We start from the raw sequence: 12,737 nt of genomic DNA on the forward strand, positions 1-12,737 counted from the left end.
CTAAGAGGCAGCACTGTGTTTTTTTCCTTTCAGTGTCTGAGGCTTCTAGAGGGAGGAGGAAGCTGCTTTGTATTCTCTGACAAACCAGTTTCTTCCTATGAAACTTAAGAATTCCTAAGGTTGGGGTTATGTTGTATCCTGTCCTCAAATAGCGTTCCTTGGACTTAGATCCCTTTATGAGAAAACATGTCTGCATTAATTTATTTTTACTAGATTATCCTTCACCAGTGGCCCCAAAATTGATACAGAACTTAGAAACTGTTTAGCTGCTATGAAAATTATTTTTCAGTCATTCATTTTATGGTCAGAATCCCCTTTCTATGGAAACGGATGTTGCCTTTTGCTCACATATGGAACTACTGTTACATTTTTTATGTCTGAGTTGAGACTGCATATAACAAATATGTTCTTAAAGAGGAGTTCTGGTGCAATTTTTATACCTAGGTACCTTTACTAGAGGTTGAGAACAGTTGTTAAACCCAGTAAATATACAAGGTTAATAATACCATACATAATTGCTATTAATACTGAAGAAAAATAAAATAATGGATGTTACATTCTGCAATGTCTGTAAATTCTCAAAAAACAGAGATTCAATAAGAGACCTGAATTGAAAGGATTTTGTGTATTTTCCTCAGACTCTTTGTTCTTTGGCAACTTGGAAATTAATTTCCTTTGTCTGACTTTTTGTATTTAATGTTATTAATTAGAAGACAGCCAAATTTAGAAGAAATATTGCCAAGGTCTATAAGATATAAGACAGTAGAAAAGTCTATCATGCAAAGATTAATTTGTTCAATTTCAAAATGTATATTGCAATATTTTACAGATGGCAGGTGATCATAGGCAGATGGTCATTACAATTTATCACAGCAGGAAGCTGTTAAAAATGACAATATGGGCAGGTATAAAATTGTATGAAGGAGAAGTTATAGGAGACAGTTTGGAAACTCTAGCAACTCATCCTCCTAAAGTTTCAATCACCTAAATAATGTAATCCAAAAGGCAATTATAATTTTAAAAGAGTTAGAGAAAAATAGCCTCTCGAGTAAAAAAAAAATAAAAATAAAAATCTTAGACAAATTTCATTCTTTCTTCTTCATCAAAATTACTATATGGAAAGGTATAAAAGATTTTTATCTCACTTTCTTTGCTTTGAAGTTATTGACAGTTATTCCAAGGCACAGAGGATGTATGTTCAATCCCAGTTTACGGCTTTGAAATTTTCTCACTCCCATTTTGTAATTCTATCATCTATAAACAGCAGCCTCATATTAATCTTAAGTGGAAAAAGAAACGTTCTTTGGCACTGATCAGCCTGGAGTGAACATTTATAGCAGACTTATAAATTTTTCCATAGTAGGGTTTATAATGGAATTGGTTAGAGTACTCTGACTTTAGTATACTAGCTAGCACACTAGACACTGCTGAATGGATCTTTGTTATAAACTGACAAAAGGAGCTTGACATTTTTCTTACCTATTACTGCTAGCAGTGCTTGTTGCTTTAACTTTTTAAATAACATCACACTTCTGCTACTATAGATAAGTTTGGATATTATAGCGTTATATATATTTTTTCTCTTTAGGCTTTTCAGGGCTCCTTTTGGTCATTGTTATAAGACTGGGAGTTTAAGATCATAAGCTTTTGGAGGTATAACTGTATTGACTATAGGATACAACATCTAGCACAGAGGAACTATTGATCAGAATGTGCTCTACTGGTGCTCTTGTAACAGAAATACTAACAGACAGTTAGAATGAGGTCTTTATTTTACACTCTCTAATATACAGAATGAGCAAAGGTGTAAAGATTTTTCTGAGGTCTTCTTCCAGGGTTCTTTTTCCTTGCCTTTCAAAAGCAATCTATCCTTCCTAATGGGCAATATTTAAGATGCAGTTTAACAGTGTACTGAACAGAAGTAGGGAGGAACATACAAAAAACCCCAAAAACATTCTAACCTATGTTGGCAGAATTTCTAAATGACCTTTGAGATCTGCAGCTTTAAAGCTAACCCAACAATTTAGGCAGGTAATGCCAGGTCTCAGTCAACCAGTATGTAATAAGCATGCTTTTGCAGTTCGTCAATACCTTAATGTTTCCACTATGTATGTTTAACCAGTACAGAGGCTGTTCCAGTCCTCACTGTATGTAAAATCAGATAAATCAGGACATAACTATTGGTCATATTACCAAGAATTTGCTTAAATCCAAGAATATCTTAATCTCTGTCTATGGCTAGGAAAAGGACTAGTCTCACAGCAAAGTCCAGGTTACTATTATGAAACCTACAGTCTGATTGCATTCAACTGAGCTTACAAAGTGGTCTGTTAAAACAGATTGCTTCATGTCCTCAGGAGTACAAAACAGTCTTTCCAGCATTAAAAATCTTGCTTCAGCAGCTTGTACTTTTCAGTTTAGAAGTATTATTAGCATGCATATACCCTTTTAAACACATATATTAGTATTTCTTTGTATTTTGATTCGGATGGCTGCCAGTGAGTACAGTTGAAATTCACTCACATTATCAAGCACTTCTGACATTTTAAAACACCTGAGAGAATTCACATGGATTCCAGTGGAAATATTCAGCCAGGTAAGGGACACTAGACTGAATTTGGAAGAAGAGGCCCCTCCAGGTGTTTAAAATGAATTCCAAAGCAGTCACAGTGATTTTAAATTCCCATTTCTTGAATGTTTGCACTGAATGTTTCCAAAAATAAAATTTAATTCCTAGAACTTCACATTGTCAGGATGCTTAAAATAAACCCCTGTAATTTATTTGAGTACAAATCTAAAGAGACATCTCTACTACCTTATAGTAGACATACTACTGAGAAGATAAATGAAATCCCTACATAACTCTGCCTTGCAAGGGAAAAACCTGTCTTCTGCTGAATCCAGTGGCAAATCACTTTTTTAAAATTAAATTTATTTCAATGAAGCAAATATCTCACCACTGAGATCAAATAGTACTTCACAAAGCCCTTAAACAAGGATTAAGTAGAGTCCTTTATGACCCTTACACAGTGGATGGATTTAGCTGTTTCTCATCCTTCAGAAAGCCCGAAGTTTCATGCACTAGAATGACATGTATTAGAAGTATAAATCCTTTTAAAAAAGTAATATTTGCTGAACAAGCGTGAGATACACCTTTTCTCATCTTTATGTTTTTTGTGGTACAAAATGAAGGAAGCTTAAAAAAATATCTATGCTCCATTATTGAAATTGACTATAGTAAGAACATCTTCAAAACAACCTTTTTTTTTTTTTTTTCTCAAAACATTTACATTCTCAAAAATGTTGAGATATACAGTGAAGCATAAGCGGTGTGAAAATAAGCAAGAAAACATAATTTCCTGTATTCTGAATCTTTCTCATCCACCAATGTTCTGGTTCCACAAATGAAAGACACCCAACATTTGCAACTTCATTCATCTTATAATAATGTATTGCAATAACAATTACTATTCAGGAACATCCAATTTTATATGAATGAAATTAAATGTTACTTACAATACAGCCATGTAGGTGGTCTTGGATTACTCATATGTTGTTATGAATGACAGATTTTTGAAATGAGTACCTAGGAATAACATCATGTTATGTAAGCATTGAAAAGCACAGAAGTTTCATCCAGAGGCAGAAGATACCTGAATGCATATTCATGAACATAAAATAAAATGTGCTTAAAATTAGATTCTATTGCTTTCTTAATAGTATATGCTCATATTTAAAGTACTTCTGAGTACAAAATCAAACAGTATGGAGTAAGACAATTAAGTAGTTTTCTTTGTCCTGATGTTCACGCATGACTGTCACATCCATATGTATAAGTTCAGTACATTTCCTCCTGTCATTTTCATACATTATTGAACTGAACAAAATTCAGTGAAACACAAACTCCACAGTTCACATATCAACACCAACTGCACTTGACACAGGCCTCTTCAGCTTTTTCACTTGAATATATTCCTTGTCTACATTTCTTGAATCAACTTATAACATATTTGCTTACAAGAACAGGCTAAAAATTTTTAATGTGGTAAACCTGAAATCTATGTTTAGTACTTCCTTCTTACAAAACCTAATGGTCCGAATTAACTCTCTGATGCAGTTGTACATTCCCATCTGCTCACTGCAGTACTGTCTGCTTTCTCTACCTATCCAGCCTCTATGAGCAAGCAATTTGCTGGCCCTATTTTCTTAAATGAGGAAGGAAAATGAGGGATCAAGGAGTAGTCTAATGAGTAAACTAAACAGCAAAGAATTCCCACAAAATTCACGTGCCTGCTGTCTCAGAAGGCTCACAGTGGCCCCAAATTTTCTTAGTGCAGTATTAGTATCAGTAAGCCTGAATGAATCTAAAAAGACAAGATCAGGCTAGCAGGACTGAAACGAGGAAATAGCATCACCGTTCATGCTGTTTAAACTTGTATTTCCAAAGGTCTGCTTTCATGTCACTGAAGAACTTTTATCTTTGATTAAAAAATTCCAAGGAACAAATTAAAGGAATCAAAAGGAGTTTTACTATGTAGTTGGTATATAAAATGATGTAAAATGATATATTTCATAATTTTAGGAGTTAAAGAGTTAAAGGCATCCCAATTTTGTGAACCCACAGTTTTGTATACTCATCATTCTCTCCTTTGAAGATATAATATCTTACAAAATTGTCTGGATATGTGGAAGAATGCACATTCTTGCATCCTACAACCTTGCCATTTGAAAAGAATTAGCAACAATACAATCTGCAAGTCACTGTGAGCAAACGATATTTTCTTTTTACTGGAATGTGCAATAAAGAACACAGTACGTTTTAGTCTGAAATGAAAAAACAAACAAACAAACAACAGTCTGTAGGGCCAAAATATTTTCTTGAAAAACTGTTCTAGTTACTTAGCAGATTTTCTCCCACTGCCTTTAGTGCAGAACAGATAGGTCTGCTTTGATTGCCTGTGGGTTTAATGTTTCCAGACCTGCAAAGAGAAATGTGACTGTGACTCCCACTGCAGGTATTTAAATGTCCAATCGAAACATTCAACAATAGATGTAATTAAGCAGATTCTAATTTTACTTATGTGATTCAACATAAAGAGAAGAGCTTCATTACTTAAGTGTTTACGTCATTCCTTGGAGAAATGACCTTAATTTATTGTAATTTCCAGTTGGAAGATTACCAAATTGGTTTTGAACTTAAGTAGCCCTGTGGGTGCACAGTCATTTACTGCCAGATTACATGAAGTACACTGATTACTTCCAATTATAAAAGACTTATTTTTCTTAATAAATAAGTTTACCTTTATTACTAAACTGATGCTACTGTTAAACTTTTCTATTAGAATGATCTTACATTCAGGCAATTACGGTTCATCACATAACTACTCAAAATATCTTTGCAGATGGTTGTACAAGTTATACAGTACATATAAATGTATATATTACATGATCATTTCATGTATCACATAAGAATTTGCACAAAAGTAAAAGAGAAGGTCAGGAGAATGAGTTAGATAATGAGAATTACATAGCTATCTTTAAGAGAAATTTTGCAAAATGTTTAATGGCAAATGTTTGGCAAAATGTTAATTTGAACAAGAATTTCATTTTGAAGCCCACATCACCAGAATGAACATAACTGACTCTCCAAATCATCAGGCACTCTGCTTTTCAGTTCAAATTTTCTCCCAACTTGAATAGAACCTCCTGGATAAAGACAGTTATTATATCAAGACAAGTTATTATTCCCCCAAAACAACAACCTCAACAAAAAATTAAAAAAAAAAAATAATTTAAAATTACAGTGAACAAACTACAATGATTCAAAATGAGAACTATACTGTAGACTGAAAAGAGTGGATAGCTTCATAAAATAAGAAAACCAGAAAATAAAAAAGAATACTAATGGAGAATCTCAGTGAGGTAGGTACTAAAGAAGTGGGATAGATCAAGGACATTTTAAGGCAGCAATCAGTGATCATAAATCTTACTAATGCCTTATGATGCCAAATTTGACAGTTTTATCATGGCAGTTAATGTCATATATAATGCCTCACAGAAAAAAAAAACTTCATCAAAGTGCAAAAGATAATTTTATTCTCTTACATTACCTCCTCTTCTCACTTCTCTGGAATGCTCTACCAGTTACGGCCATCATTTTGCTGGAAGGTAACTGGACTTGTTGATATCTTCTATATTTTTAATGGTGAAAATGGTTAGTAAACTAGAGATCTGGACTCAATGTGGAGAGGGTCTTTAAAGTTTAGATACAATTGCTGCTTCGCTGCATTTGTCATGCTTTTTATATGGTGAGATCATTATCTGTACTCAAAATAAAAAAATAAAAATAAAAAATTCTCATCAGGAATAAGTGAGGTACACTCCTAGTGAACTCAAAATTGTTCACAATCAGATCGAACTTCCCCACTGGTGTGAATGTCTGTTATGTTTCTTGTCATTTCTCTGTGGTTGTATACGTTCGTACAGGAAATTTATATTCATCAGAAATAATCACATCCTTATCCATCACTGGAGAAATCTAAAACCGACATAACTCCAGGTTAAAGCAGTCTGGTTGTCTGGATTCTTTGTGTGTGTATACAAAAGAGAAAGATTAAATATTCCTTATAGAATTGTTTCTTGGTTCCACTGATAATGTGATTTATTTTTTTTTTTAAATAGTAAATTACCAGAAGTATGTACACTGAATGAACTGTCTTTCTTTCTGAGAAAACCTGATGTCTTAGTAACATTTCACTGGTTTATTATTTTAGAAATATGACATTTGCTTACCAAAATTAAGTACCATCAGATACCTTATTTATCAGCCACCAAAAGAGCTAAATACTTGCGTGGAAACTTCAGAATCCTTCTTCATTTCATCCTCCTTTGCTGGTGCTGAAACCATGGCTTTTTCTTTCCTGTTCTTAGAATCTCAAACATCTTGCATGTTGCTGATGATGAGACTCAGCATAAAATTCTGAGGGACTGATGCAGTGTGATGTAATTTTTCTCACTATATACCATCAACTTGAATGCCTTAAAAAGATTATGAAAGGATAAATGTCAGACTTGGGGAAAGAAAAGGCAAAGCAGGTGGATTAGGAAGAATCACAGAAGGTGGCTTAGACACTGTGCTAGTAAATATGAGTTCTTTAAGCACAGGGCTAGGTCATCTGGGACTAAGAGCTAACATAAAGGACTGAAAACATCTTTCACATAACTAAGCCTACAGTGAACTAGTGAAGCTCTGGAACTACTCTTTACAAAAAGATGTATGATCTTGAATTCTCCTCTGGGCAACTGCATGAGGGCGCACATGTCATATGATGGATTTCACAGGGAAAATATTTACCAGACTCCTAGAAATGTCTTCTGAGACTGTATATTATACTTTGTTTTTCTTTCTTTTCTTCTTCCTGATACAACAAAATAGAAAAAAAGGCAGAAGTTGTAACCCATCAAAACTGACTTCTCTGACTTCCTATACATGAATGGGCTTCACATCAATCTTTGTCAGCAGACAACCAGCAATACCTGGTTTTCAAGTTAACTCCTTGTGACTGTTTATATACCAATCTACTAAAAAGCATCCTCTAAGAATATACTGACCAACTTTGTGTAACAAATCACCATTCCCCAAACCAGGCATTTACCAAAGATGTACCCATCTGCCGGAATCCACTCTGAGAAAGGTAACATGAAATAACCATTTGTATATCTCTAATGATTCCCATTCTTAATAGTGATATTTTAACAAGAACTTAATCAATGCACAAGTACAAGGTAGTTATCATAGAAATGCTACCATGAAATTGGTAGTGTGCCCTTTCCAGTAAATATAACTGGTATAACAGAGCTTGCAATTTAAATGCTTCTGTCTTGACAGTTTAAACCACTTACTATTTCTGTTCTGTACTAATCTCAGAGTTCAAAGCAGCAACTGTAAGATCACTTTTGCCAGCAGACTGAGCATAATGCTGCTGGATTGCTGATGTTCATGTTACAAGGAACTTCCCAGGATCCTGTCTGTACAAGGGACAGAAGTGAGTGTGTGACAGGTGCAAGGATCTCAGAAGGGTCTGCACATCAGGCATATCATGCCTGCAGGCATCTTAGCACAAAGTGATCTGTATGCAGGCAGCAACATCCTTTATAGCTCATTGTGAGATCATCCAGTCTTACCTGAAAGAAAATGAAAAAAACTCTCTCTATATTTCCCTGTGCACCACCTGAATATTTCAAATAAAAGAGAGCTTGAGACAACTAGACAGCAACCAAAGGGAAAGGAAGCCTTTTTAGAGTTCTCCTTCCCTCAGAGAAGGAAAAAATATTGAGAGAATAACTTGTACATGTGTTGTGCATAGAACTGAAAAATAGAAGCAAGAAGCCAGAAACTACGTGAAAGATTTTTCGCAGAAACTGTAGGGGAAACTTAAAAAAAAAAAAAAAAATCTGAAGAAAAATAAGCCATATATTTTTACAAAACCAAAACACAAAGTAAAAAACAGAAACAAAGCAAAACAAACAAAAAATCCCACACTATTCCCAGCAGTTGAAATTTCACAGACAGTAGAAACACTGTATGACTCCTGAAAAGTTTTTCTCAAATGATGAAACAGATAGGAGAAAGCCTGAGAGGAAAAGGATATTCTAGACTGAGCTCAGACAAGAAATAAGCTCTCCAAAAGAAACGAACATAGTAAAGAAATGCATAAAAATGCAGAGCTTAGCTGTGCTATAGCAAACAGGAAATTTTATCACCCAAACTAATTAATTTAACCAGAGCCACAAGAAATAGCATACTCAGAAACACCCCACAACCTCCCCATTCCTCATATTTTCTACAAGCTCACTGTACTCAGAGCTGTTATTATTAGCCCTCCAGACAGAAGCTATTTGTAGACTTAACTTTCATTCTGTCAGGAAGGATAGTCACAATCTAAGCCTAAACATTACTTGAACATACTGAAAGGATTTGATAAATGTTTACAAATGCTTCAATCCATATTTTCTTCTAAGACTGGCTGCTTGCTATCATTGAGTCACACTATCCATATTTATTTGTCAAGTCCAAGATCTCCATTTTCTGCCAAACTTTCCTGTCTGAGTTGGACTACTTTGTGTTTTCACAAACTCCAAAAACTTGTCAAAATTACTCCCTTGAACATAAGTTTTTATTATGATTTCTCATTTGCTTAGTTATTGACAGCAGGTATTAACATTTTCATCTGTTCAAGTGGCATTCTATGTGATTATAAACAATGATAAAATTCACCATAACATAACACCATAAAAAGTCCAGAACATGCTTTGTAGGTGGTGCTAAGGGGTTTTTAAAAACTTACGTAATTGAAACCAACAACACTATTATTAGTCAATGGGTCTCGGCTTAGGCCTGCAGTTAACTACCAATAAAAAACATTACTTAACAAGGAAGAAAAGCAGACGATGAAAAGTGAAAAAAGCTCTTCTGGGTAAAACATAATGAGGAAGAAAAAATATATAGATTAATTCACTCCAAAAGGCCCTCATAACTTCATGGAAGAGAGAAGATATTTTAAGTTGTTGTCTGGGTACTGGTTACACAGATGGGTGAAAAATGTAATCACTACTGTTCACAGCAAAAATCTTTAGGAACAGCTATAGTTCCTGAGCTTAGAGAACATCTCTCATTTCTCATCTGTAGAGAGAGTTGGTATCATATACTTATTGAAAAAGTCCTTACCTTACTCCAGCTCAAATGAGAACAGCAGTAAAGCTGTAAGTCTTGCACATGCTCAAATAAGTATTTTGAAATCTCTTAGTGATCTAACTTACAACTTAGAACAGTGCTACCTGCTGTAAATGGCTTTGTCCTTTTTTTTGTGAATGTTGAACCAGAGTTAGATCTGTAATTGGAAACACTGCCAGTAAGTCTGTGGAGTGGCAATTTCAACTCATAAATACTTATTATTGAACTTGAACCACCGACAGTATTCAGTTCAGCATAACAGACAGGATACCTTTAGCTTTTAGGAAACTCCAGGGTTGAATCCTATAGAGAAGTTTGAGATTCACAGTAATTATGGCAGAAATAAACACCTTTTAATAATAATCTCACTAGAAACAAAATTTGAATATTTATTTCAGTCTTTCAAAAAGCTTGAGAGAATCTGGAATCAACATTTCAGTTCAGACCAATCTCTACTTTCATAAAAAATTTGCATAAATGTGAATACTAAAGATGAATACAATTGTAATTAAAATACTTAATACCATTCTGTTACATGCAATGAGCGTATTCTATGGTTGTTACTGAAAATATGAAAAACAAAACTGTGTGCCTAAAGCAGTTTGGAATCCTCTTTCATGTTGGTAGACATGCACTAAATTACTAATTACGCAAAGGTCTCCTAGCGTACCAAACCTACAAAGCAGGAAAAGGAGATATAATGTATTGTGCAGAGAGCATGCACTGATGAACTGACCAGAGTATCCTTGGACTGAGGCAAAAAGCAAGTCTGAAACTAATACAAAAGCTTACGCTCACTTGGCTTTTAAAATGAAAACCTACCTTCTAAACATTTCATTGATCTTTGTCTATTTTTTTCCATTAACCTAGTAACAAGGTCTAGTATTCAGTGAGTACTATGTGACACAGAGAACATTTGGTGTAATCAATTTTCTTTTTAGTTAAAGGCAGTATTTCCCATTAACTACATCTCAAAAGTCTCAAAGATGTATACTTAAAGCATAAGGAATAAACCAGGATAGTTTATTATTCTGATGAATTTTGATCATCTAGAAAGTTCATTTCCATTTGGAGCGAGAGATGTAAATATTCCAAATAACCTGGAAAAGTTTCAATACCAAAATAGATCAGAAATACCACAAGGTGCCATCTAGAAAATATAGCTTTCTAGAAGACAGAATATCTGAAAACTGCTAAAGCACATGCCACTAAAAGAAATAAGAAATATTTTCAGCTTCCTGTATTTCAAATCCTATCACTGAACTAAATATTTTATAGGAATACTTAACATTCAGTATTATTATTAGCAGGAATTTCTAATTATCAGTAGAAATGAAATTTAGAAAAAGAATGTTTTGTCTATCCAAAACTATGAGCAAGTTTGCATTTATTTAGTTTATTGCATGTGTTCACTTTATTTTTCAGTATAGTTAATCATACACTTATATTTTTCACATCAGCACATTTCAGTTCTTATTTATAATGTTTAAATTATGCAGGGTCAGTTCTTTCCATTTATATTTGTGCTCCATATTAAAGAATAATACTATGGTTATTTCAATTTTTGTTCTAGTATCTGGCACAATTTCAAAATAACAATTTATAAAACACTAAATGAATTACACATCTTAAGTTCAAGATAAACAATACTAAGGAAATACAATTATGTACACTAAGTGTCCATTTACTGACATTAAAAAATGTACTACATCATTCATCACTTCTGGAAATGCCTCTTCCCGAAGAACAATCTATGGTTACTGAAGTTAGTGGTAGATCTCAGTGAGGCAGCTTCCTTCCCCTGAGGAGGTGAAGGTTACATTTCAAGCTTCTTACCACAGCTGTGTACGCAGTTTGATTCAATAAATAAGCCCCATACAAAGCTAATAGAATAAGTCAACAGTTTCTACTAGTAAATTCAGTGTTTTTCCACTTAAATTCTGAAGCTGGACAGATAGTACACATTACCAAAGGGTTTTTTTTGTTTGTTTGTTTTTTTGTTTTTTTTTTGAGAACACTGTTGCAAACACGTTAAAATGAGATAAACTGGAATTCTGTGGCGTAGTCAAGTAGAAAACAGAGGAGAAAATCCTCAAGTAATCTAAGCCAGATCTTAGGTAATGCAATTCCTACATATGTGCCATATTTATAATATATCCAAAAGTGCTTTCTGTGTGTTTTCATTTTCTCAGCCGAAGTCAGTGAAAGTTTAGCCCTTTCGGCTTCTGCACTTTCAGTTTTAATCAAGCTGACTTTCAGTGTGTAAAGAGCCTCCTCTTGCCTTATCTTATTCTGTATGCGACAAAAACTACAGCCCGTAGAGCTTCAACTAAAATCGAAATTCAAGTGCCTTTACAGGTCTTAATTTATACAGGAATATAATAACTACTATTAAACAAATTTATAGGGTACTACCATATAAGAACTATCATTTATATTTAGCTGAATTTATTTCCTAGATCACACCTACAAGATGAATAAAGGCTAACAACCAGTCTTCTAAATTGCTACATTTAGAAATTCTCTCTTGTACACTGCCAGCGAAGCCCATGGTTAAGTTAGTCTGTTGTACACTATTGATCAGTTCTTTTCTGTCATTCTGAAACACTTTCAATGCTGAAAGCAGATCATTTGAATTTATAAATAGTGAAGTCCATGTGGTTTGAAATGGCCTAGATCTGCTCTACCCAGATGTCATCTTTACTGGCTTAGAAAGAGAGCTATTGTGATTCTGAATCATAAATCACAGTCTTGTTCAAAGTAGAACTGCTATTTTGTGGGAGTACAACATCACTTCAACTGACATGCTAATAGATAGTTTTAGATGCTAGCTCCACTGTCCACTACTTAAGATAAAGAAACTCACACTGAAAAATAGGGTTGTTTTTTTTTTGTTCTCAACAGATTGTAAATAAACCCAGAATGGATACAAATGCTGAAAGGAAGCTTCCTGTAATGTTTAGGTTTGAAATGCAGAAGTAAGCACGTGAAAATTACATTTTAG

Source organism: Excalfactoria chinensis, chromosome 4 (assembly GCF_039878825.1).
Source record: "Excalfactoria chinensis isolate bCotChi1 chromosome 4, bCotChi1.hap2, whole genome shotgun sequence".
NCBI classification, from domain to species: domain Eukaryota; kingdom Metazoa; phylum Chordata; class Aves; order Galliformes; family Phasianidae; genus Excalfactoria; species Excalfactoria chinensis.